At 41.0% G+C, this 24,118-nt stretch overlaps 1 protein-coding gene across 17 annotated transcripts in view; it reads left to right on the top strand.

The window, feature by feature from the left end:
• Nucleotides 1-24,118, top strand: part of LOC122561637 (potassium voltage-gated channel subfamily A member 1-like) — a 250,780-nt gene that overhangs the window by 20,465 nt on the left and 206,197 nt on the right. The gene's annotated exons all lie outside the window — the stretch shown is intronic.

Genomic DNA, 24,118 nt, shown 5'->3' on the forward strand with positions numbered 1-24,118 from the left:
GATGACTATTACTGGGAGAATGAACAAAGTCAAAGGCTTATTTTTAACACAAGGTTATTAAAAACCAAAGTGTTTTAATTGCAGTTGTTATTGAGGCAGAGAACTGTAACATTATTAAAAATAAAATTTCCTAATAATTTGAAAAGTACGCATAAAACAGAAGATAAGGAAAGGAAAGTAACTAGATAAGAACAGACAGCTTGAGTTATAGAATTCGATCTGGCGTGGGTTCAGTGCACATCATGAACTTCCTCTCAGTTGTATTTTCTATGATTTTGACCTGCAAACAGGCAGTGAATATGAGGTAGCCAGCTCTATAACTGGGAAGTCTCTCTATCAAAGAGACTGGATCAATTTGGACTATATTCACTGGGGTTTAGAAGAATGAGGGAGGTATCTTATTGAAACCTATAAGATTTGTACAGGACTAGACAGAGTAAATGCAAGAAGGATGATCCCAATAACTGGGAGTTATGGAAAAGGACAAGGATGGGCCTGAAAACATTGTTCTCAGGTGGGAGAAGTCTGATTGTAATAAGATCAAATGTGATTTAGTCAGAGTGGCCAGGAAACAGATACTTCCAAATAAATCTGTTTCAGACCAGTGGGGTACAGTCAAGAAGGAAGTATGGAGAATACAGGGCTAACATGTTCCAAGAAAGAAAAAAAAAACTAGGACTATCGAATTCTGTGAATTCTGGATATTAAGGGATATACAGCATTGGATTAAGAGAAAAAGGGAGGCACATGGCAGATACCAAGGGCTCAGAACAGCAGAAGCCTGAGAGGAGAATAGAATGTTTAAAAGGAAACTTAAAAGGGACATTAGGAGAGCTAAAATGGGATATGAAAGGATACTGACAGGTAAGCTAAAGGAAAGTCCCATGTTGTTTTACAGGGACATTATGGATAAGGCCCGATGAGGATCATTATGGTAATTTGTGTGTGGAGTCATAGGATGTAGGTAGTGTTCTAATTGAATACGTAGGTTTTCATTTGTGAGAGAAATGATATGAGTATAGAAATCAGGGAGAAAGAAATCAATTAAAGAAATTAGCATAGACACAGAGAAAGTTCTGAGTGGTGTAGCAGGCTTAAAAATAGAAAAAGAACTGGATGAAATGTGTCCCAGGATGTTGAGTGAGGCAAGGGAGAAAATAGCAAGGGTGTTTTGTAAAAATTTAGAATTCCTCTCCGGCCACAGGAGAAGAGGTAGAGGACTGGAGGGCAGCCAATGTGGTACCATTATTAAAGAATAGAGCAATGGATAAACTGGGAAAATATAGATCACTCAGTCTAACCTCAGTAGTGGGGTAAAAGCAATTCTGAGGGAAAGAATTAATCTGCATTTGGAGAGTAAGGAATTAGTGAAGAACAGTCGGCATAGTTTTGTTAAGGGGAGATCATTTTTGACTAACTTGATTTGAATTTTTTTGAAGAGGCGACCAGGTCTGGAGATAAAGGCAATGTTTTTGATGTAGTCTACTTGGACTTCAGCAAGGCTTTTAATAAAATCCGACATGGGAGATTGTTAGCAAAGGTAACAGCCTGTGGGATCCAAGAACATTTGACTAATTGGATCCAGAATTGGCTGAGTGGAAGGAAGCAGATGGTGATGGTTGAGTGTTATTCTCCTGACTGGAAATCTATGTCCAGTGGGATCTCACAGTGGTCTGTGTCGGGGCCCTTACTGGTTGTGGCTTATAAAAATGATTTAGAGTTGAATGTGGGAGAGTTGCTCAGTAGGTTTGCAAATAATACAAAAATTGGGGTGGTAAATAGTGAGGAGGATATTCTAACGACTACAGGAGGATATAGATGGGCTGATCAAAGGCTAATAGACTTCAATTTGGATAAATGTGAGGAGGACAAACAAGGCAAGGAAAGACAAGATGAACGGTAAGAGTTTGGGAAGCACTGAGGATCCGAGGGACTTTGGTATGTACATACGCCTTAAGCTATCAGGTCAAATGGATACATAGGTTAAGAAAGCATGTAGAATACTTGCTTTTATTAGTCAAGGCTTAAGGGTTTAAGAGCAAGGAGATTACTCTGGAACCGAATAAAATGTTGTTTTGACCACAACTAGAGTATAGTGTGCAGTTCTGGAATCCACATTATAGATAGGAAATGAACACTGGAGAGGGTGCAGAGGAGGTTTACAGGATATTACCTAGGGTGGAAAGTTTTAGTGATGAAGGGAGATTGAATAGACTTGAGGCTGTTTTCCTTAGAATAAAGAAGATTAAGAGGGGAACGCAATTGAGGTATATAATATTGTAAGGGGTTTAGATATGGTAGACAGGAAGAAACTTGTCTCCTTGATGAAGGGATCAGTGAAAGGGTACATAGATTCGAGGTAAGGTGAAGAAGGTTTAAAAGGAATGTGAGGAAAATGTTTTCATCCAGAAAGTGATGGGGATCTGGAACACGTGTAAGGATGGTAGAGACAGAAACTCTCATAATATTTAAGAAATATTTACATGTGCAGTTGTGATGCCAAGGCATACAAAGCCATGGGCCATGTGTTGGAAACTGGGATTAGAACAGTCAAGTGATTGTTTTTGAAACATGTGGATGCAATAGACCAAAGGGCTTGTTTCTGTGCTGTAGATCTCTATGAGAACCCAGGGTCACAGTTTAAGGATATGGGATATAAGGACATTTCGGATTGAGATGAGGAGATATTCCTTCACCCACAGAATGATGAGCCTATGGAATTCTCTGCATCACAGAGCAATTGAGGCTAAAACATTGAATATTTTCAAGAAAGAGTTAGATATCTTTCATAGGGCTAAAGGAATCAAGTGGTATGGGGAGAAAGAGTATTGAGATGGATAATCAACCATTTTCATATTGAAAAACAGAATGGCCTACTCCTGCTCACATTTCTCTCTATTTTGTTGTATTCCCAGTTGCATATTTCTCTGTAGCTTGTAACACACATAGCTAACCTCTATTTTCAATCATTCTTTTCTCATTTCTTATTCTATTTTCTTTGCTTTTGCTTTGTTGATTGTTTAATGACTGACAACACCACTCACTTGATCACATCCTCTTGCTCATCATTAATGTTTCCATCCTCACATGGTTCTCTGAATCCCAAACAAAGACAACATGAAGAAAATTATTACCATGCAGCCAGTGGTTAACATGTAAGCACGTGAGAGACAATTATAATTAGAGGAGGGAGCTACAAAACTACCTTCTTCGACCAGGGGACTGCTACTGTGGGGATGACTGTCAGGCTTTACCTGCTGCACTATGGCAGCTCTGGCAGATGTAAGAGAGAGATTCTAATAATGGCACAGATGCTTCCCTTTACCACTACCACCCTGAGTGATTTCAGAAGAGATAGAAAAGCCAGCCATTCATTTTTAAGAGAAAGAGATTCTACTGCTGGGAAGTACACATTTTTAAATCTTGGACAACTTGTAATGACAGAAAGTGTGACCAGATGTCGAGGAATGATCTAGCAGCTCAACCTCAACTTTGCCTAAGCCTCATGGTCAGAATCACATAATTGTTACTGTGCAGAAGGAGTTCATTCAGTTCTGCACTGGCTGTCTAAGCATTTTAACTCAGTGCCATTCTCCTACCTTTTACCTGTAACACTACACATTGTTTCCGTCTACGTGATCATCCAATGCCATCTTGAATGCTTCAATTGAACCTGCCTCCACCACACTTCCAGGCAGTGCATTCCAGGCACTAACTTCTTGCGGTGTGTGAAAATGTTTTTGTCACTCTTTACTGTACAATTGAAAATGTTTTCCACTTCTCTAAATGGCTATCCTGATAGCACCTCAATTGTCAATTTTGAGCCAATGTATTCTAATTGTGAGCAGGTTATATAGAAACTAAGTTCAGTTGAGCCAAAATCTTAAGGCACAGTACAGAATAACACAATACAGAAAGTTCCATCCCATTACTCTGAATTGTCAGAGAGATGAATAAATCTTTGTTTTCCTTTACTCATTCATAAGAGTTGAGCAACACAGGCTTTGTAAGCATTTATTATTCATTTCTAATTGCTCTTAGGAAGGTGATGGTTAGCTGCTTCTAGCACCTACAGTGCTGTTAGCTTGGAAGATGAACAATTTTGACTCAATGACAGTGAAACAATTTTGATATATTTCCAAATCAAAGTGATGTGTGACTTGTAAGTAAACTTGCACCTAAGTGCTCTTTGACCTTATTTTTCCAAGAGATGAAAGCTACAACTTTGGATGGTACTGTTTGAAAAGAAATTGCTGCTTTATTGCAGTGCATCTTATAGATGGTGTACACTACAGCCATGGAGCACTGATACAGAAGTAATAAATATTTAGGTAGTAGATGGAAATGCCAGGTAAATAGATTATGTTTTCCCAGATAGTATCAAGCTTCCTGAATGCTGTTACAGCTTCACTCTTCCAAGCAACTGGGAAGTATTCCATCACCCTCCTGACTTGTACCTTGAAGATGATGGAGAAGCTTTGGAGAATCATGATGTGAGTTACTTGCCACAGAATACCTAGGTTCTGGGCCACTTGTGGAGCTAGTGCAATAGTGTGACTGGTTCAGTTTAGTTTCTGTTCCATAGTTGCCCCAGGATAATGAGATAACGGAGGATCTGGCATTGACAGTGCCATTCAACGTCCAGAAAAGATTATTGAGATTCTCTCATTGCTTGGCACTGGTGTAATATACTAAAATGCAGTACTGTGTATGTTGGAAATCTGAAACCAAAACAGGAATTTCTGGTGAAACTCAGCATCTGTGGGAAGAAACCAGAGTTAACATTTCGAGTCCAGTGACTCTTCATCAGACCTGTTCTTGGTATTCAATTTCTATTTTTGGTATGAATACTACTTGCCACTTGTGAGCTCATGCCAGAATGTTTTCTGGATCCTGCTGTGTGCCGGCATGGACTTCATTATCTGATAAATTGCAAATGGAATCATTACAGCATTGATTTCACAGTCAATGTGTTGTGAATATTAATCTTAACAATTCAGGACAAAACAAACTGTAGCTACACAGTGCATGTGAAGTAAGAATGCTAATTACAGGACACAAATTTTCTTAATGAGGGATCAAGTGTGTAAATTGCAAAAAATTATGGCTAGTGGCAATTACGATGCTTTATCCTTTTTCATAGCTTTCAGTCATGGTAGTGAAATTTGTTTGTGACCTTCAGACTTTTATGCGTATAAAACATAACTAGTATGCAACCTTTATTTGTTGATGGAGCTCAGTTGCTGTACCTATCTATAAAATGCTGTGATGTGATGCCAATTCTGAAACCTGTTACAGCTGACAGCATAGCTCGTCAATAAGGTATTTAGCTAAACCTAAAATGTGTTACGCAATACACATGCCAAATGCTGAACTGAAATTTACAGTCTACACAATGTATAGGGAAGGATATGCACACATTAAGTGGTCTTAAATCTATTTTAGTTTATTACTTCTTTGACACAATGTGAGGTTTTCCACATTAATCTGTAAAATATCTGAGATTAAAATATAGATTTTGCTGCGATTAGACCAATTAAAGGTTTCAGTTCACAATGGTAAATTTTTGGATTAATTCTATAAAGGAGACAACCTTCAGCTTTTGTCAGAAATAATACTGATCCAGGTTTTAAAGATGAGCAGTTTGTGGAATGAAATTTTCATGTAGGCTATCTCCTAGAATAACCTGGTTGAAAAGCTCAGCACCAGTGTCAGTATTGCCACCATGTTGGCTCTCGCAATAAGTTGTCCAACTGCATTACCATTGTTTTCGCTGCTGGAGTAAACTGTATTGCCATAGTATTATTTTACTGAGTGGTGTAACAAATTGTTTTGCAGCAACAACACCATATTGGCTTATGCAGTAAACTGTATTATAGAAATACCATTACATTGAATGCTATAGTAAATGCATTGTGGCACACTCATTGTATTGACAAATGCAGTAAATGATATTGCATCAAGTGCCAATTAACTGGTTATTGTGGTAAATTGCAGGCACCCCTGTTTTTGGTTTATTGTAATTTCAAATTTGAACAGTGCATTTTTTGATGTGCAATTTTAATCTCAATTAAAAGTAAGAACAAGGTTAATGATGGTAAGAAGTTCAAGTTCCAAACAAGATTGACAATCCTGGCATTATAATTTTATTTATACATTTTCCTTTTTCTTAGACTTTGTGATAGTTAAATACTTCCAGTGTGAGACTTTACTATTGTTTATTAATTATTTAGTTAATCATATTATTGGGGAATGTCTACACTGAAAGCACACAAGCCTGCCGTGTTCAAAGTGATCAATATTTGACTAATCTTTATTTGATTTTTCTTTGGATAACTGGGGTTCTACCTCGCACTAGATACACAAACATAGTCTGAAATCCTATAGAGGTCTGAATGATATGGGCTTTGGCAAGATTTGTGGTGAAATCAGGTGACAGGTTTGGCATATCATGTCTCAACATTGGGGGCATCTTGCTCCATCTTTTATGCTTTTCATAAATGGTATGGTGAGTTTCTTGATAGGCAGCGGACTACTGATTGTTAAACATCCTACGAATGATCAGACAGGGAAGTTAAATTCAGAATTCTATCTTAACAAATGTGCCAAACTTGACATGGAAACCAGAGTGGGTAGCTGACAATTCAGGTCACTGCTTATTCTGTTGCCTTTTGTTGCTCCCCTAAAAATAATGTCAGAAAAAGTTGGTAGCTGCAAGAAGAGGCATTTGTTAAAAATCCCCACTGAAAAATTGTGAGCTTTTGCAGATAACATGAATGCTGATAATTTTTTGGACTTTCTGTTGTATTCTCCAATTTGAAAATAATTGTAAAAGCACTTTTCCAATCCATGTTATCAAACTGCTGGTGGGAAATGGACCCAGCTCATGAATTGGACCAGGCTGTATCTTTGGGCTCCTCACTCACTCTTGTAGGACAGACTTACTCAGTGTCTTCCTGCAGAGTCGCAGCATCTATCCCTTGCCATGATGTGTCGTGTCAGTTAGCACATTGGCTCTTCCAACAGCGCCAAAAGTTATCAAAACTGCCATATTGATGAACTCTTTTGCCCAGACATTTAGTCATGCTGCATGTAATACTTGTCAGGAGAATTCTTCTCAGGCTGAGAGGAACATCTTAAAATATGATACACTGAGACTTCAGTTTAACCTAATACCTATAGTATGTGCCAACCTCCTGTTGTGTGCATATTCAACCAAACGATCATACTGGAAACTGGGTGGGGGCTATTCTTCAGTCCAGACAAGGGAAAGCTATTTGGTCAGGGGGTTGTGGTACCATCAGACCACAGCACTTTCTGGACACAGTGCAGGGGCTTGGTCACAGTCAATCATCAGCTTTGACTATTCACAATTAGGAGATCTGTGTGACTGCAGTCTGGGGAGTGGGCAATGGTCAGTCCTATAGAGCAAGCAGCAAAAGTGAGGGGAATTGCACATTTTTCATCAGGAAGCGACAAACAGAGTGGTTGGAGTCTGGTGAATCATGTCTAGAAGCTGTTCATTGAAATCAGTCAATGGTCTTGGCTGTTTATATAGTGGGTGTTAGGGAGGGCGTAGCCCAGAAAGGGGTTACTACCTGAAAGGGTGGGGGAATCCAGACTAAGTGAAGGAAAGTAGAGGTTTTTTGTGGAGATGGGGCAAGGATTGTGACTGGTAAAACTCAGGGTGTATTAGCGATAGGCATAACAGCAGTGAGAGGGGGTGTTATCGGCAGTGGGCACCATGGCAGCCTCCACAGGGGGAGCGTAGAACAGTAGGGTGGACATCATTGTGGTGTAATGTCAGGGTTCAGTGGCAGGGAGCACACTTGGAGGTAAAGTCTCATGTGGTGGATCTCCACTTGGGAGGCTGTTGGGGGAGGTGAGGGGGTGGTGGCTGGAAGGCTAGAAATGGACTATTGGGGTCAGGTGAAGTTAAAGGGGACATGAAGGTCCAGGAAGAATACTTGGTGACCAGGCAGAGCCCATTGCTGACTGTGTCCACTGCAAATGCCATTACTTGAAGATCTCTAGTTGCAAAATGCAACTGAAAATTGGCTTGGACAAAACTCAGGATGGGAGATGGTGGAGTCAGTGTCACATTGATTTGAAAAAGCATAGAATCTATTTTTTTGCTGGACATTAGGACATTGAAAGGACAAATACATGATGTATGAGTTTGAAAACTCCAACTACATCTCATTTCCAAACCATCTTCGCATATAAGCACTGCATGCTGAGTGAACGTGCTGATGCATCAACTGTTAGTCAAAGGCAAATTGCAGCAGATCATTGATGTTAGATACACTAACATTGTCATTTCAGTATGCAGAAGGTAGCTGTAACAACTTCAGAGGGGGTGAATGCTGGCTAAAGGCATCCCATCATTTGAGGTGAGTTACTTGCTGCAGTATTCCTAGCCTCTGACCTGCTCTTGTAGCCACTGTTTTTATGTGGCGAGTCCAGCTGACTTTCTGGATGTTGATAGTGAATGGTTAAGTGTACCTTTGAATGTTAAGGGGTGGTAGTTAGATTGTCTCTGATTGGAGATGGTCATTGCCTAGCATTTATGTGGGACAAATGTTACTTGCCATTCGTTATCCAAAGCCCAGCTATTGTCCAGATTTGTTGCCTTTGAATATGGACAGCTGGATATTGTGCAATTGTTGGCAAACATCCCCACTTCTGACTTTATGATGTAGGGAAGATCATTGATGGAGCAGGTGAAGATGGTTGGGCTAAAGATACTATTCTGAGGAACTCCTGCATAGATGCCCTGGAACTGAGTAACTAATTTCCAAAAGACTACAAACATCATCCTATGTGCCAGGTATGACTCCAATGTGCCAGTGCTTAGCTTGCAATGTGCCCAACTCACCAAGTAATTCATTAGTGCGAACTGGTAGAAAAGAATCTCACATCAGAATGTTTTAAAACATAAACTTAAAGAAATGATAGAAGTTTAGTGAGTATTTCCCTGATTGCCATACATTCTCATTTTGTTAGGGGTCCTTGATGTCACGCTCTGTCGAATGCAGTCTTGATGTCACGGGCTGGCACTCTCACCTCACCACTGGAATTCTGATCCTTTGTCCATGTTTGACCCAAGACTGTAATGAGATTGGGAGCTGAGTGACCCTGGTGGAACCCAAACTGCTCCTCACTGAGCATTTTAACATTTTGTCATAATGTCATGGATACATTTTAGTTGTGTATGTTGAGCCCTGTAAGCAGACAGGACTGAAATGTGTGTGAGTGTGCATGTAAATGTATGCATACCAGGCAATCACAATTTGTAACTAGAACCCTGAGCTCTATGACAACAACTTTGCAGTCTGTGATTGCCTTTCAAAAGTCTGGGTCACATGGTTTAGAGGTTTGCTATCATTAGAACAGGGGGAAATTGTTGAAGGAAACATGTGATATGAGCCCATTTCTATTCTCTCCTGGGATGATGCATCCTGCAAACAGGAACAAAAAAGGGAAAGAGAAAAGGTACAGAAACGTGTTATCTTCACGGTAATTGTATTTACTGAAGCAAAGGTTCATACACAGCTATTTATAGAAAGACTGTTAAGAAATTGAAAGTAACATGCATTTTAACATTTCACCAAAAACCTGTTAATAACACCTACCCAAAAAAGGTTGGAAATATTATTAATGGAACCATCTACATAATTGTTGAGCAATACAATATGCTGGAAGGTTTTGTTTAGATCAGGTAACATAATGATTTGATAGTACCATGCCTTCCTTATGCCTACTGTGTGGTAGTCTACTTCCTTATGCCCACTGTGTGGTAGGCAGAAAGCATGTGCACATGTCCAGTCTGGTGTTTAATACTCACCTTTTCAGGCTGAACTTCTGAATTAGCATCAGTAGTTCATGCCAAAACACTTTAAACGAATTAAACATTTCAATAGAAGGATGCTTTTCCGACTCTGACTTGTGCCAATGCTTAGCTTGCATTGTGTCCAACTCCCCAATAATTCATTAGTGCTAACTGGTGGAAAGGAATCCTTCATCACAATGTTTTAAAACATGAACTTAAAGAAATGATACAAGTATAGTTTCAGTACTGTTGGAATTAAGGAAATGTGTTGTACTTCAGTGGAAGCCATCAGGTTTGATTGTAGATGACACCTGAAACCCTACTGTAGGCTTAAACAGAGCACCAAGGCTCCAGAAATTTGGAGGGAGGTGTGGGCAGGGTAGGGAGGCAAGAGAGAGATAAAGTTATTCACAAACAAGTGAATGAAAATAGTGGTATCAGATGTGTTCCACTGGAGAAGTCCAGCCCGTTTATGACCTTAACAGCTTTTATGCAATTTCTAGTAAAAATGTGTTTGGCTTAGAAAATAATTACAAGCATGCAGTCCAACATTAGCAGGGTTAATTCATTGACGATGTTTTAGACACACAAGCTGACTGGGAAAAGAAATAATGGGTGTCTGATTGACTATTTTATAATTTTGTGAACTTTCCAGAATTGGTTTTCAGCCCTGAAAGTTATTCTTCATGGTTCTTTTTGTGGCAGATGGTCAAAAACAACCCCAAAGCACACCAGGAACATTCTGTGATGTTAACATTGATTGTCTTAAATACTATTGATATAGTGGAAGTGCAAACTGAATGCAGTAAATTTAACGATGAAGGACACTTGATCATTACTCTGCCTCAGAAAACACACAATTCCAAATGTGAACAAAGAGAACTTTGAACAATAAATTAAACAGCAGTAATGTGGTTTGAAGTATTTTACTCTGTTTGAGGTCTATAATGAACAAGTTTGGGATTGGCAGATAATTTCAACAACTCAATAAAAGTCTGTTGACTCTTAAACTTTCATTAAATGCTTATATTTCTTTTGGCTGATTTGATTAAGTTACAAGTTATTGGCACAAATTCCTTTAGAATACAAGTAAATGGCAGTAAATTTTAATCTTGTACGATGTAACTGGTAGAGAGATAAAAGCATTTTTGGCTCTCAGTTGTTATTTAGAAAATGGCTGTATGGCATTGTTGCAAATGTTTTGTTATTTTGTTTTTCTAAACTTTATGGACTGTGGTAATAAATCATATTGAACCAGTATTGTAGTTTCTGGTATGAAAGCAAAGATCAATCAGTTTAGGAATTAATTATCTAGTATTCTGTGCATTCTGGAGTTTGGAAAATTCATGTGGTAGATGAGATGAAGGGAAATTCAATAGATATATGGTGTTCTCAGCCGCAGCACAAATAATCAGTGGGTTATTCCTTCATCCTTACATGTGTTCAGCTCCTACGTGTCTTTTTATAGGACAAATAAAGTTTCTGCACTAGAGATGAAATGGTAGCTTGCTGCCAAACCGTCATTCATCAGGCCGATAATGAGGAAGGGGCTTGTTGTAAAGGTAGCACACAGCAGTACACCGTTTCCTATCAAACTAGAGGTGAGCTGTGTAACATTGACCCACTCTCTCTCCAAATTAAACCTGCAAAACTATTTAGCAGGCAGTTTCTGCTTTTGATCTTCTGAGCTATCGTCTTGTCGTAATTGCTGAAGATAAAGTTAAAAATCATACAATACCAGGTTATAGTCCAACTGGTTTATTTGGAAGCACTAGCTTTCGGAGCGCTGCTGCTTCATCAGGTGGTTGTGGTTTTTAACTTTTAACACTCCAGTCCATCACCGGCATCTCCAAATCATGCTGTAGATAAGCGCAGGATCTCGATGAGTTTCAGGAAGTCATTGCATCACCGAGGCACAACACTGCTGTCAAGAGTGGTCAGTTGTCAGAGGACATGACAGGGTGGGTAGATCCTGGTTGGAGAGTCGAGAACTAAGAGCCATAATATCAAGATAGGAATCAGGCATGTAGTACTGAGAAGAGAAATTTCTTCACTTTGAGGGTTGTACATCTTCGCAATCTTAGGAATGTTTTACTTATTTATCTTCATGCATTTAACTTCACACTTTTTGCTTTGGTAAAGTTAGTTTGGTAAGAATTAGAATTAGTTATATGGTCACATGTACTCGTAAGTACAGTGAAATGTTTACAAGTCACCAGTTATGGCACCTGCTTAGATACAAAGCGACCTAAGTACAGGTTCTTTGTTGAAAGTCCCCTGTCTTAGTCTTTCTCTGAAATCTGTTTCCACAGACAGACCGATGAATCAGTATTCTAAACAAGGAGTTTGAAGAGTTTTTGGCTGCCCAAACAAGCCAATAACTTGCTTAGTTTTTGACCTGTGGAAAAAAAACAGCCTTTTGACAAAGATGTCTCCAAAAGAATTTGAAGCAATATGGTTGTTTTGATCAATTCTTTCTGGAATTTGTTATCTTTCCCTACATTCATTACTTACTCAGTAGTTTTCTCAATTAGTCATTTGTGCACTTTTTCTCTGAATGAAGGTACAGTATAACCCTCATTTATCAAGGAAGTTCTGTTTTGTGAGTTACTTCTGAGCCCATGAACAACTTGAACTGACACACCTCTCTCATGTACTAAATATTCCATAACACTACAGAGAGTGTGACCAGAATGCTGAACGGTAGGAAAGAGTTTGGGGGAGGAGGGTTGACTAACTACTCAGATCATGTCATCGAGTCATAGTCTTATAGAGATATGCAGCACAGAAACAGACCTTTCATTCCAGCTGGTCCATGCCGACCAGGTATCCAAAATTAATCTATTTGCCAGCACTTGGCCCATATCCCTCTAAACCTTTCCTATGCATATACCTATCCAGATGCCTTTTAAATGCTGGAATTGTACCAGCCTCCACCACCTCTGGCAGCTCCTTTGACTCACACACCACCCTCTGTGTGAAAATATTTTCCTCTTAGGTCCCTTTTACATCTTTCCCCCCTCACTTTCACCCCATGCTCTTTACTTTTAGACTCCCCCATCCTGGGGAAAGGACCTTGGCTATTCACCCTTTCTATACTGCTCATGATTTTATAAACTTCTATAAGGTCACCCTTCAGACTCCAGGGAAACCAGCCCCAGCGTTTTCAGCCTCTCCCTATAGCTCAAACCCTCCGATCCTGTCAACATCCTTCTCAATCTTTTCTGAACCCTTTCACGTTTAACAACATCTTTCCTATAGCAGCGAGACCAGAATTGAATGCAGTATTCCAAAAGTGTCCTGTACAACCGCAACATGACCTCCAAACTCCATGACTCATTGCACCGACCAATAAAGGCAAGTACACCAAATGCCTTTCCTGTCTACCTGTCAGGAGAAAGTGAGGACTGCAGATGCTGGAGATCAGAGCCGAAAATGTGCCGCTGGAAAAGCGCAACAGGTCAGGCGGCAGCCAAGGAACAGGAGAATCGACGTTTCGGGCATAAGGGGGAAGGGCTTATGCCCGAAACGTCGATTCTCCTGTTCCTTGGATGCTGCCTGACCCGCTGCGCTTTTCCAGCGGCACATTTTCGGCTCTGTCTACCTGTCACTCGACTTTCAAGGACCTATAAACCTGCACTCCAACGTCTCTTCTTTCAGTAACATACCCCATGACCTTATAATTTAGTGTCCTGGAAAGCGAGCAAGAACTGTACCATGGAAGTAGCCTAAATTGGCTAGATGTGATGCTTTGGTAAATGTTCTTTCTGTGAGAGCTATCTCACTGCCCACAGTAGTAGGAAACACTTGTGACTCTACCCTGTGCCTCTCTTGCTGTACTGAATGGTAGGGAAGTCTTCTAGTTTTACAGATGTTCTTGAAATGACAAAGTCATGCAAGTCAGCAAGCGAGATGAGTTTGAAATTTTGACAAACTGTTACTTATGACTTTCTATATCAATTTGAGCAACTAAGATAATGCTAGCCAGGTCTTTGTATGTTTAAGGATGCCTGTACCAGATGTATGTTCCTCATTCTGCTCAGTCTCAAAGGTGCCATAAACCAGGGCTTGAGAAAGTAACACTGGCATTTAGGAGCAAACCTTATTCAAATCATCCTGCCGATCTAGGTACTTTTAAAATGAGACCATCATTGCTGCAATCTGGCAGTTCATACTTGCTTCTATAACCTTGATTTCATGAGAGCAACAATTTTGTGGCTCATGACGGTGCAGGAATTGTGTGCCCGTGGAAGAGATATGGACATCAGCAGTGACACGCTGAGTTTTGGGAATCCCATTGAGGAAAAGATATGTACCACATTCTCAATTGTTAAAACAAAACCATTCATTCAATGTTGGTGTCACTGGCTAGGCTGGCATTTATTGCTCATCCTTGCTTGTCCTGGAGAAGGTGGTGGTGAGCTGCATTATTGACAGTCTGCACTCCTCAGAACATGGAAACACTCTGAGTGTTATTAGGAAGGGAGTTCGACCCAGTTATAGGGAAGCCAGAGTGATATATTTCCAAGTCAGGCTGATGTGTGGCATAGGAGAAAGTGAGGACTGCAGATGCTGGAGATCAGAGCTGAAAATGTGTTGCTGGAAAAGCGTAGCAGGTCAGGCAGCATCCAAGGAACAGGAGAATCGACGTTCGGGTGTAAGCCCTTCTTCAGGAATCCTGAAGAAGGGCTTACGCCCGAAACGTTGATTCTCCTGTTCCTTGGATGCTGCCTGACCTGCTGCGCTTTTCCAGCAACACATTTTCAGCTCTGATGTGTGGCAAAGAAGGGAATTTGCAGTTGGTGATGTTCCCATGCATTGTTCTTCAGGGTGGTAGAGATCAAGGGTTTGGAAGGTGCTGTCTAAGGAGCCTCGCTGAGTTACTGCAATGAGTTTAATAGATGTTACACACAGCTGCCACTGTCCATTAGTGGTGAGGGGAGTGAATGTTGAACATTGTGGATGAGGAGCTAACTAAGTGGGGTGCTTTGTCCAGAATGGTGCTGAGCTGTTGAGTTGGTTGTATGCACACCAATCGAGGCAAGTACAGGGTATTCTACCACATTCTTGGCATGTGGCTTTCACAGGGTGGACAGGCTGTAGAGAGACAGAACTACTTGCCACTGAATTTCTAGTCTTTGACCTGCTGTTGTGGCCACAGTATTTCTGTGGCTTGTCTAAACATTTCCACTTCTAGTCAATGTTAATCCTCAGGAATTTGATAGTTTGGGATTCAGTGATAGCTTTTTCATTGAATTGCAATGAGCTAGGGTCAGATTCATTTTGCTGGAGATGGTCATTGCCTGGCCCTTGTGTGGTGCACATGTTACTTGCCAAGTCTGGTCTTATTCCAGGTCTTGCTGTACATGAACACTGACTGCTTCAGCATCCAAGGAGTTGAGAATGGGTATCATATGATGGAGGGAAGGCAATTGATGAAGCAACTCTTCCTGCACTGAAATGATTGACCTCCAAACACCACAACCATCTTCCTTTGAACTGAGCATAACTTCAATGAGTGATATGTTTCCCCGCAGATTACTAGTTTTGCTAGGGCTCCTTGATGCTACATTCAATCAGGTGCTGATTTGACATTGAGGACAGCCACAGTCCCCTCACTTCTGGAGTTCAGTTCTTTTGTCCATGTTTACATCTCTCCAATGTAGTAATTTGTCATTCATTGGCATGAGACAATGTGATAGTAGTACTTGCCTTGTTGAACAATGGATTTTTCATTGATTCACCAGCAAATTATATATTGATAAAATCTTCCTTTTGGGAACTTCAAACAAGCCAGGGCTACAAAAGTTAAAACTGATAGGGTTGGTCACTAGTAATGCCATCTGGTGGTGCAAGTCAATATTCAGGAATTGGCATAACTCTGACAGTGCCCAGGCAGCTCTCACCACAGAGACAGCTTTGCAAGAAATGCAAATGGAAGTGTGCCTTTGAGTGTAGATAGGAGTTCATAATTAGTGTTGAATTTTCTTAGCATTCCACGTTTCTTTTTTTTATCCAGATACAGCATAAAACATAATTCTGATCACGATATATGCATGCCAATGGTGCAAATTAAGCAAAACCTTTGAAAACATTTCAGCCGATAATACTTGATTCGGAAACAAAGAAACAAGTACCTCTGAACAGAAAAAGAAGGCGTAAAACAAGTTCTATATTGATTCTTGCATTTAAATTACACGTTTAGGTTCTAACACTCAGAAACCACGTGCCTTCATTTAAATGCTGGCTTTGTGGTCAATATTGTCTGCTGGCCCTGTAGAAACAAGACTTCCAACAATTAAAAATGCGAAGGTTATTCACCCAATTAGATTCCAGTCATTTCTGCTGTTCAGCTGCTGCACTTTTGCAGGCAGAAAAGACACCTGCCTTAAGCAGTGGGAGCATCACGTGCACAAATCTGTATATTGTGATAGCTGCAGGTGAGAGTGTCACACACAAATGTGTGTACAGTATTGTAACATCTGTAGGTGGGAGTGTCACATGAACAAATGTGTGTACAGTATTGTGACATCAGGAGGTGGAAGTGCCACACACAAATGTGTGTACAGTATTGTGACATCTGTAGGTGAGAGTGTCACATGCATAAATGTGTGTACAGTATAGTGACATCAGTAGGTGGGCGAGTCACATACACAAATGTGTGTGCAGTATTGTGACATCTGTAGATCAGAGTGACACATGCACAAATGTGTGTAGAGTATTGTGACATCAGTAGGTGGGAATGTCACATGCACAAATGTGTATACAGTATTATGACATCAGTAGGTGGGAGTGTCACATGCACAAATATGTGTACAGTATTGTGACATCTGTAGATGAGAGTGACACGTGCACAAATGTGTGGACAGTATTGTGACATCAGTAGGTGAGAGCGTCACGCACAAATGTGTGTACAGTATTGTGACATCAGTAGGTGGGAGTGTCACATGCACAAATGTGTGTACAGTATTGTGACATCAGTAGGTGGGAGTATCACACAGAAATGTGTGTACAGTATTGTGACATCTGTAGGTGGGAGTGTCACATGCACAAATATATGTACAGTATTGTGACATCTGACGGTGAGAGTGTCACATGCACAAATGTGTGTACAGTATTGTGACATCAGTATGTGGGAGTGACACATGCACAAATGTGTGTACAGTATTGTAACATCAGTAGGTGGGAGTGTCACACACAAATGTGTGTACAGTATTGTAACATGAGTAGGTGGGAGTGTCACATGCACAAATGTGTGTACAGTATTGTGACATCAGAAGGTGGGAGTGTCACATGCATAAATGTGTGTACAGTATTGTGACATCAGGAGGTGGGAGTGTCACATGCACAAATGTGTATACAATGTAGTTACATCAGTAGGTGGGCGTGTCATATGCACAAATGTGTATACAGTTTAGTGACATCAGTAGGTGGGAGTGACACATGCACAAATGTGTGGACAGTATTGTGACATCAGTAGGTGGGAGTGTCAGGCACAAATGTGCGTACAGTATTGTGACATCTGTAGGTGAGAGTGTCACATGCACAAAGGTGTATACCGTATTGTAACATCAATGGGTGGGAGTGTCACATGCACAAATGTGTGTAGAGTATTGTGACATCAGGGGGTGGGAGTGTGACATGCACAATTGTGTGTACAGTAATGTGACATCAGTAGGTGGGAGTGACACATGCACAAATGTGTGTACAGTATTGTGACATCTGAAGGTGGGAGTATCACATGCACAAATGTGTGTACAGTATTGTGACATCTGTAGGTGGGAGTGTCACATGCACAAATGTGTGTACACTATTGTGATTCAGTAGGTGGGAGTGTCACGTGCACGAATGTGTGTACAGTATTGTAACATCAGTAGGTGGGAGGGTCACATGCACAAATGTGTGTACAGTATTGTGACATCAGTAGGTGGGAGTGTCACATGCACAAATATATGTACAGTATTGTGACATCAGTAGGTGAGAATCTCATATGCACAAAGGTGTGTACAGTATTGTGACATCAGGAGGTGGAAGTGTCACAAGCATAAATGTGTGTACAGTATTGTGACATCAGGAGGTGAGAGTGTCACAGGCGCAAAGGAGTGTACAGTATTGTGACTTCAGTAGGTTGCAGTGTCAGATGCATAAATGTGTGTACAGTGTTGTGACATCAGTAGGTTGGCGTGTCACATGCATAAATGTGTATACAGTATTGTGACATCAGTAGGTGGGAGTGTCACATGCATAAATGTGTGTACAGTATTGTGACATCAGTAGGTGGTAGCGTCACGCACAAATGTGTGTACAGTATTGTGACATCAGTAGGTGGTAGTGTCACATGCACAAATGTGTGTACAGTATTGTGACATCAGTAGGTGGTAGTGTCACATGCACAAATGTGTGTACAGTATTGTGACATCAGTAGGTGAGAATGCCCCAGATGCATAAATGTGTGTACAGTATTGTGACATCAGTAGGTGGGAGTGTCACATGCACAAATGTATGTACAGTATTGTGACATCAGTAGGTGGGAATGCCCCAGATGCATAAATGTGTGTACAGTATTGTGACATCAGTAGGTGGGAGTGTCACATGCACAAATGTGTGTACAGTATTGTGACATCTGTAGGTGGGAGTGTCACATGCACAAATGTGTGTACAGTATTGTGAATCAGTAGGTGGGAGTGTCACGTGCACAAATGTGTGTACAGTATTGTAATATCAGTAGGTTGGGTGGGTCACATGCACAAATGTGTGTACAGTATTGTGACATCAGTAGGTGGGAGTGTCACATGCACAAATGTGTGTACAGTATTGTGACATCAGTAGGTGAGAATCTCATATGCACAAATGTGTGTACAGTATTGTGACATCAGGAGGTGAGAGTGTCACATGCACAAAGGAGTGTACAGTATTGTGACATCAGTAGGTAGCAGTGTCAGATGCATAAATGTGTGTACAGTATTGTGACATCAGTAGGTGGGAGAGTCACATGCACAAATGTGTGTACAGTATTGTGACATCAGTAGGTGGGAGTGTCACGCACAAATGTATGTACAGTATTGTGACATCAGTGGGTGGGAGTGCCCCACATGCCTAAATGTGTGTACTGTATTGTGACATCAGTAGGTGGCAGTGTCACATGCACAAATGTGTGTACAGTATTGTGACATCAGTAGGTGGAAATGTCACATGCACAAATGTGTGTACAGTATTGTGACATCAGTAGGTGTTAGCGTCACGCACAAATGTGTGTATAGTGTTGTGACATCAGTAGGTGGTAGTGTCACATGCACAAATGCGTATACAGTTTAGTGACATCAGTAGGTGAGAGTGTCACATGCACAAATGTGTGTACTGTATTGTGACATCAGTAGGTGGGAGTGACACATGCACAAATGTGTGTACAGTATTGTGACATCAGTAGGTGGGAGTGTCACATGCATAAATGTGTATAAAGTATTGTGACATCAGTAGGGGAGAATATCACATACATAAATGTGTGTACAGTATTGTGACATCAGTAGGTGGGAGTGTCACATGCATAAATGTGTATATAGTAATGTGACATTTGTAGGTGGGAGTGTCATATGCACAAACGTGTATACAGTATTGTGACATCTATAGGTGGGAGTGTCACATGCACAAATGTGTGTACAGTATTGTGACATCAGTAGGTGGGAGTGTCACATGCACAAATGTGTGTACAGTATTGTGACATCAGTAGGTGGTAGCGTCACGCACAAATGTGTGTACAGTATTGTGACATCAGCAGGTTGTAGTGTCACATGCATAAATGTGTGTACAGTATTGTGACATCAGTAGGTGGGAGTGTCACGTGCACAAATGTGTGAACAGTATTGTGACATCAGTCGGTGGGAGTGTCACATGCACAAATGTGTGTACAGTATTGTGACATCAGTAGGTGGGAGTGTCACGTGCACAAATGTGTGTACAGTATTGTGACATCAGTAGGTGGGAGTGTCACATGCACAAATGTGTGTACAGTATTGTGACATCTGAAGGTGGGAGTATCACATGCACAAATGTGTGTACAGTATTGTGACATCTGTAGGTGGGAGTGTCACATGCACAAATGTGTGTACAGTATTGTGACATCAGTAGGTGGGAGTGTCACATGCACAAATGTATGTACAGTATTGTGACATCAGTAGGTGAGAATCTCATATGCACAAATGTGTGTACAGTATTGTGACATCAGGAGGTGGAAGTGTCACAAGCGCAAATGTGTGTACAGTATTGTGACATCAGGAGGTGGGAGTGTCACATGCACAAATGTGTATACAATATAGTTACATCAGTAGGTGAGAGTGTCACATGCAAAAAGGAGTGTACAGTATTGTGACATCAGTAGGTGGGAGTGTCAGATGCACAAATGTGTGTACAGTATTGTGACATCAGTAGGTTGGCGTGTCACATGCACAAATGTGTGTACAGTGTTGTGACATCAGTAGGTGGTAGTGTCACATGCACCAATGTGTATACAGTTTAGTGACATCAGCAGGTGAGAGTGTCACATGCACAAATGTGTGTACTGTATTGTGACATCAGTAGGTGGGAGTGACACATGCACAAATGTGTGTACAGTATTGTGACATCAGTAGGTGGGAGTGTCACATGTACAAATGTGTGTACAGTATTGTGACATCAGTAGGTGGGAGTGTCACATGCATAAATGTGTATAAAGTATTGTGACAACAGTAGGGGAGAATATCACATGCATAAATGTGTGTACAGTATTGTGACATCAATAGGTGGGAGTGTCCCATGCATAAATGTGTATATAGTAACGTGACATTTCTAGGTGGGAGTGTCATACGCACAAACATGTATACAGTATTGTGACATCTATAGGTGGGAGTGTCACATGCACAAATGTGTGTACAGTATTGTGACATCAGTAGGTGGGAGTGTCACATGCACAAATGTATGTACAGTATTGTGACATCAGTAGGTGGTAGTGTCACATGCATAAATGTGTGTACAGTATTGTGACATCAGGAGGTGAGAGTGTCACATGCACAAAGGAGTGTACAGTATTGTGACATCAGTAGGTAGCAGTGTCAGATGCATAAATGTGTGTACAGTATTGTGACATTAGTAGGTTGGCGTGTCACATGCATAAATGTGTGTACAGTATTGTGACATCAGTAGGTGGGAGAGTCACATGCACAAATGTGTGTACAGTATTGTGACATCAGTAGGTGGGAGTGTCACGCACAAATGTATGTACAGTATTGTGACATCAGTGGGTGGGAGTGCCCCACATGCCTAAATGTGTGTACTGTATTGTGACATCAGTAGGTGGCAGTGTCACATGCACAAATGTGTGTACAGTATTGTGACATCAGTAGGTGGGAATGTCACATGCACAAATGTGTGTACAGTATTGTGACATCAGTAGGTGTTAGCGTCACGCACAAATGTGTGTATAGTGTTGTGACATCAGTAGGTGGTAGTGTCACATGCACAAATGTGTATACAGTTTTGTGACATCAGTAGGTGAGAGTGTCACATGCACAAATGTGTGTACTGTATTGTGACATCAGTAGGTGGGAGTGACACATGCACAAATGTGTGTACAGTATTGTGACATCAGTAGGTGGGAGTGACACATGCATAAATGTGTATAAAGTATTGTGACATCAGTAGGGGAGAATATCACATACATTAATGTGTGTACAGTATTGTGACATCAGTAGGTGGGAGTGTCACATGCATAAATGTGTATATAGAAATGTGACATTTGTAGGTGGGAGTGTCATATGCACAAACGTGTATACAGTATTGTGACATCTATAGGTGGGAGTGTCACATGCACAAATGTGTGTACAGTATTGTGACATCAGTAGGTGGGAGTGTCACATGCACAAATGTGTGTACAGTATTGTGACATCAGTAGGTGGTAGCGTCACGCACAAATGTGTGTACAGTATTGTGACATCAGTAGGTGGTAGTGTCACATGCATAAATGTGTGTACAGTATTGTGACATCAGTAGGTGGGAGTGTCACGTGCACAAATGTGTGAACTGTATTGTGACATCAGTCGGTGGGAGTGTCACATGCACAAATGTGTGTACAGTATTGTGACATCAGTAGGTGGGAGTGTCACGTGCACAAATGTGTGTACAGTATTGTGACATCTGTAGGTGGGAGTGTCACATGCACAAATGTGTGTACAGTATTGTGACATCTGAAGGTGGGAGTATCACATGCACAAATGTGTGTACAGTATTGTGACATCTGTAGGTGGGAGTGTCACATGCACAAATGTGTGTACAGTATTGTGACATCAGTAGGTGGGAGTGTCACATGCACAAATGTATGTACAGTATTGTGACATCAGTAGGTGAGAATCTCATATGCACAAATGTGTGTACAGTATTGTGACATCAGGAGGTGGAAGTGTCACAAGCGCAAATGTGTGTACAGTATTGTGACATCAGGAGGTGGGAGTGTCGCATGCACAAATGTGTATACAATATAGTTACATCAGTAGGTGAGAGTGTCACATGCAAAAAGGAGTGTACAGTATTGTGACATCAGTAGGTGGGAGTGTCAGATGCACAAATGTGTGTACTGTATTGTGACATCAGTAGGTGGGAGTGACACATGCACAAATGTGTGTACAGTATTGTGACATCAGTAGGGGGGAGTGTCACATGCATAAATGTGTATAAAGTATTGTGACATCAGTAGGGGAGAATATCACATGCATAAATGTGTGTACAGTATTGTGACATCAGTAGGTGGCAGTGTCACATGCATAAATGTGTATATAGTAATGTGACATTTGTAGGTGGGAGTGTCATATGCACAAACGTGTATACAGTATTGTGACATCTACAGGTGGGAGTGTCACATGCATAAATGTGTGTACAGTATTGTGACATCAGTAGGTGGGAGTGTCACATGCACAAATGTGTGTACAGTATTGTGACATCAGTAGGTGGTCGCGTCACGCACAAATGTGTGTACAGTATTGTGACATCAGTAGGTGGTAGTGTCACATGCATAAATGTGTGTACAGTATTGTGACATCAGTAGGTGGGAGTGTCACGTGCACAAATGTGTGAACAGTATTGTGACATCAGTCGGTGGGAGTGTCACATGCACAAATGTGTGTACAGTATTGTGAATCAGTAGGTGCGAGTGTCACGTGCACAAATGTGTGTACAGTATTGTGACATCAGTAGGTGGGAGTGTCACATGCACAAATGTGTGTACAATATTGTGACACAGTAGGTGGGAGTGTCACATGTACAAATGTATGTACAGTATTGTGACATCAGTAGGTGAGAATCTCATATGCACAAATGTGTGTACAGTATTGTGACATCAGGAGGTGGAAGTGTCACAAGCGCAAATGTGTGTACAGTATTGTGACATCAGGAGGTGAGAGTGTCACATGCACAAAGGAGTGTACAGTATTGTGACATCAGGAGGTGGGAGTGTCACATGCACAAATGTGTATACAATATAGTTACATCAGTAGGTGAGAGTGTCACATGCAAAAAGGAGTGTACAGTATTGTGACATCAGTAGGTGGGAGAGTCACATGCACAAATGTGTGTACAGTATTGTGACATCAGTAGGTGGGAGTGTCACGCACAAATGTATGTACAGTATTGTGACATCAGTAGGTGTGAGTGCCCCACATGCATAAATGTGCGTACAGTATTGTGACATCAGTAGGTGGGAGTGTCACATGCACAAATGTGTTTAGAGTATTGTGACATCAGTAGGTGGGAGTGTCACACGCATAAATGTGTATACAGTATAGTGACATCGGTAGATGAGAGTGTCACATGCACAAAGGTGTGTACAGTATTGTGACATCAGTAGGTGGTAGTGTCACATGCATAAATGTGTGTACAGTATTGTGACATCAGTAGGTGGGAGGGTCACGTGCACAAATGTGTGAACAGTATTGTGACATCAGTCGGTGGGAGTGTCACATGCACAAATGTGTGTACAGTATTGTGACATCAGTAGGTGGGAGTGTCACGTGCACAAATGTGTGTACAGTATTGTGACATCTGTAGGTGGGAGTGTCACATGCACAAATGTGTGTACAGTATTGTGACATCTGAAGGTGGGAGTATCACATGCACAAATGTGTGTACAGTATTGTGACATCTGTAGGTGGGAGTGTCACATGCACAAATGTGTGTACAGTATTGTGACATCAGTAGGTGGGAGTGTCACATGCACAAATGTATGTACAGTATTGTGACATCAGTAGGTGAGAATCTCATATGCAC

Source organism: Chiloscyllium plagiosum, unplaced genomic scaffold (assembly GCF_037043375.1).
Source record: "Chiloscyllium plagiosum isolate Xiang-an unplaced genomic scaffold, Cpla_swu_hap1 HiC_scaffold_23, whole genome shotgun sequence".
Taxonomy (NCBI): Eukaryota; Metazoa; Chordata; class Chondrichthyes; order Orectolobiformes; family Hemiscylliidae; genus Chiloscyllium; species Chiloscyllium plagiosum.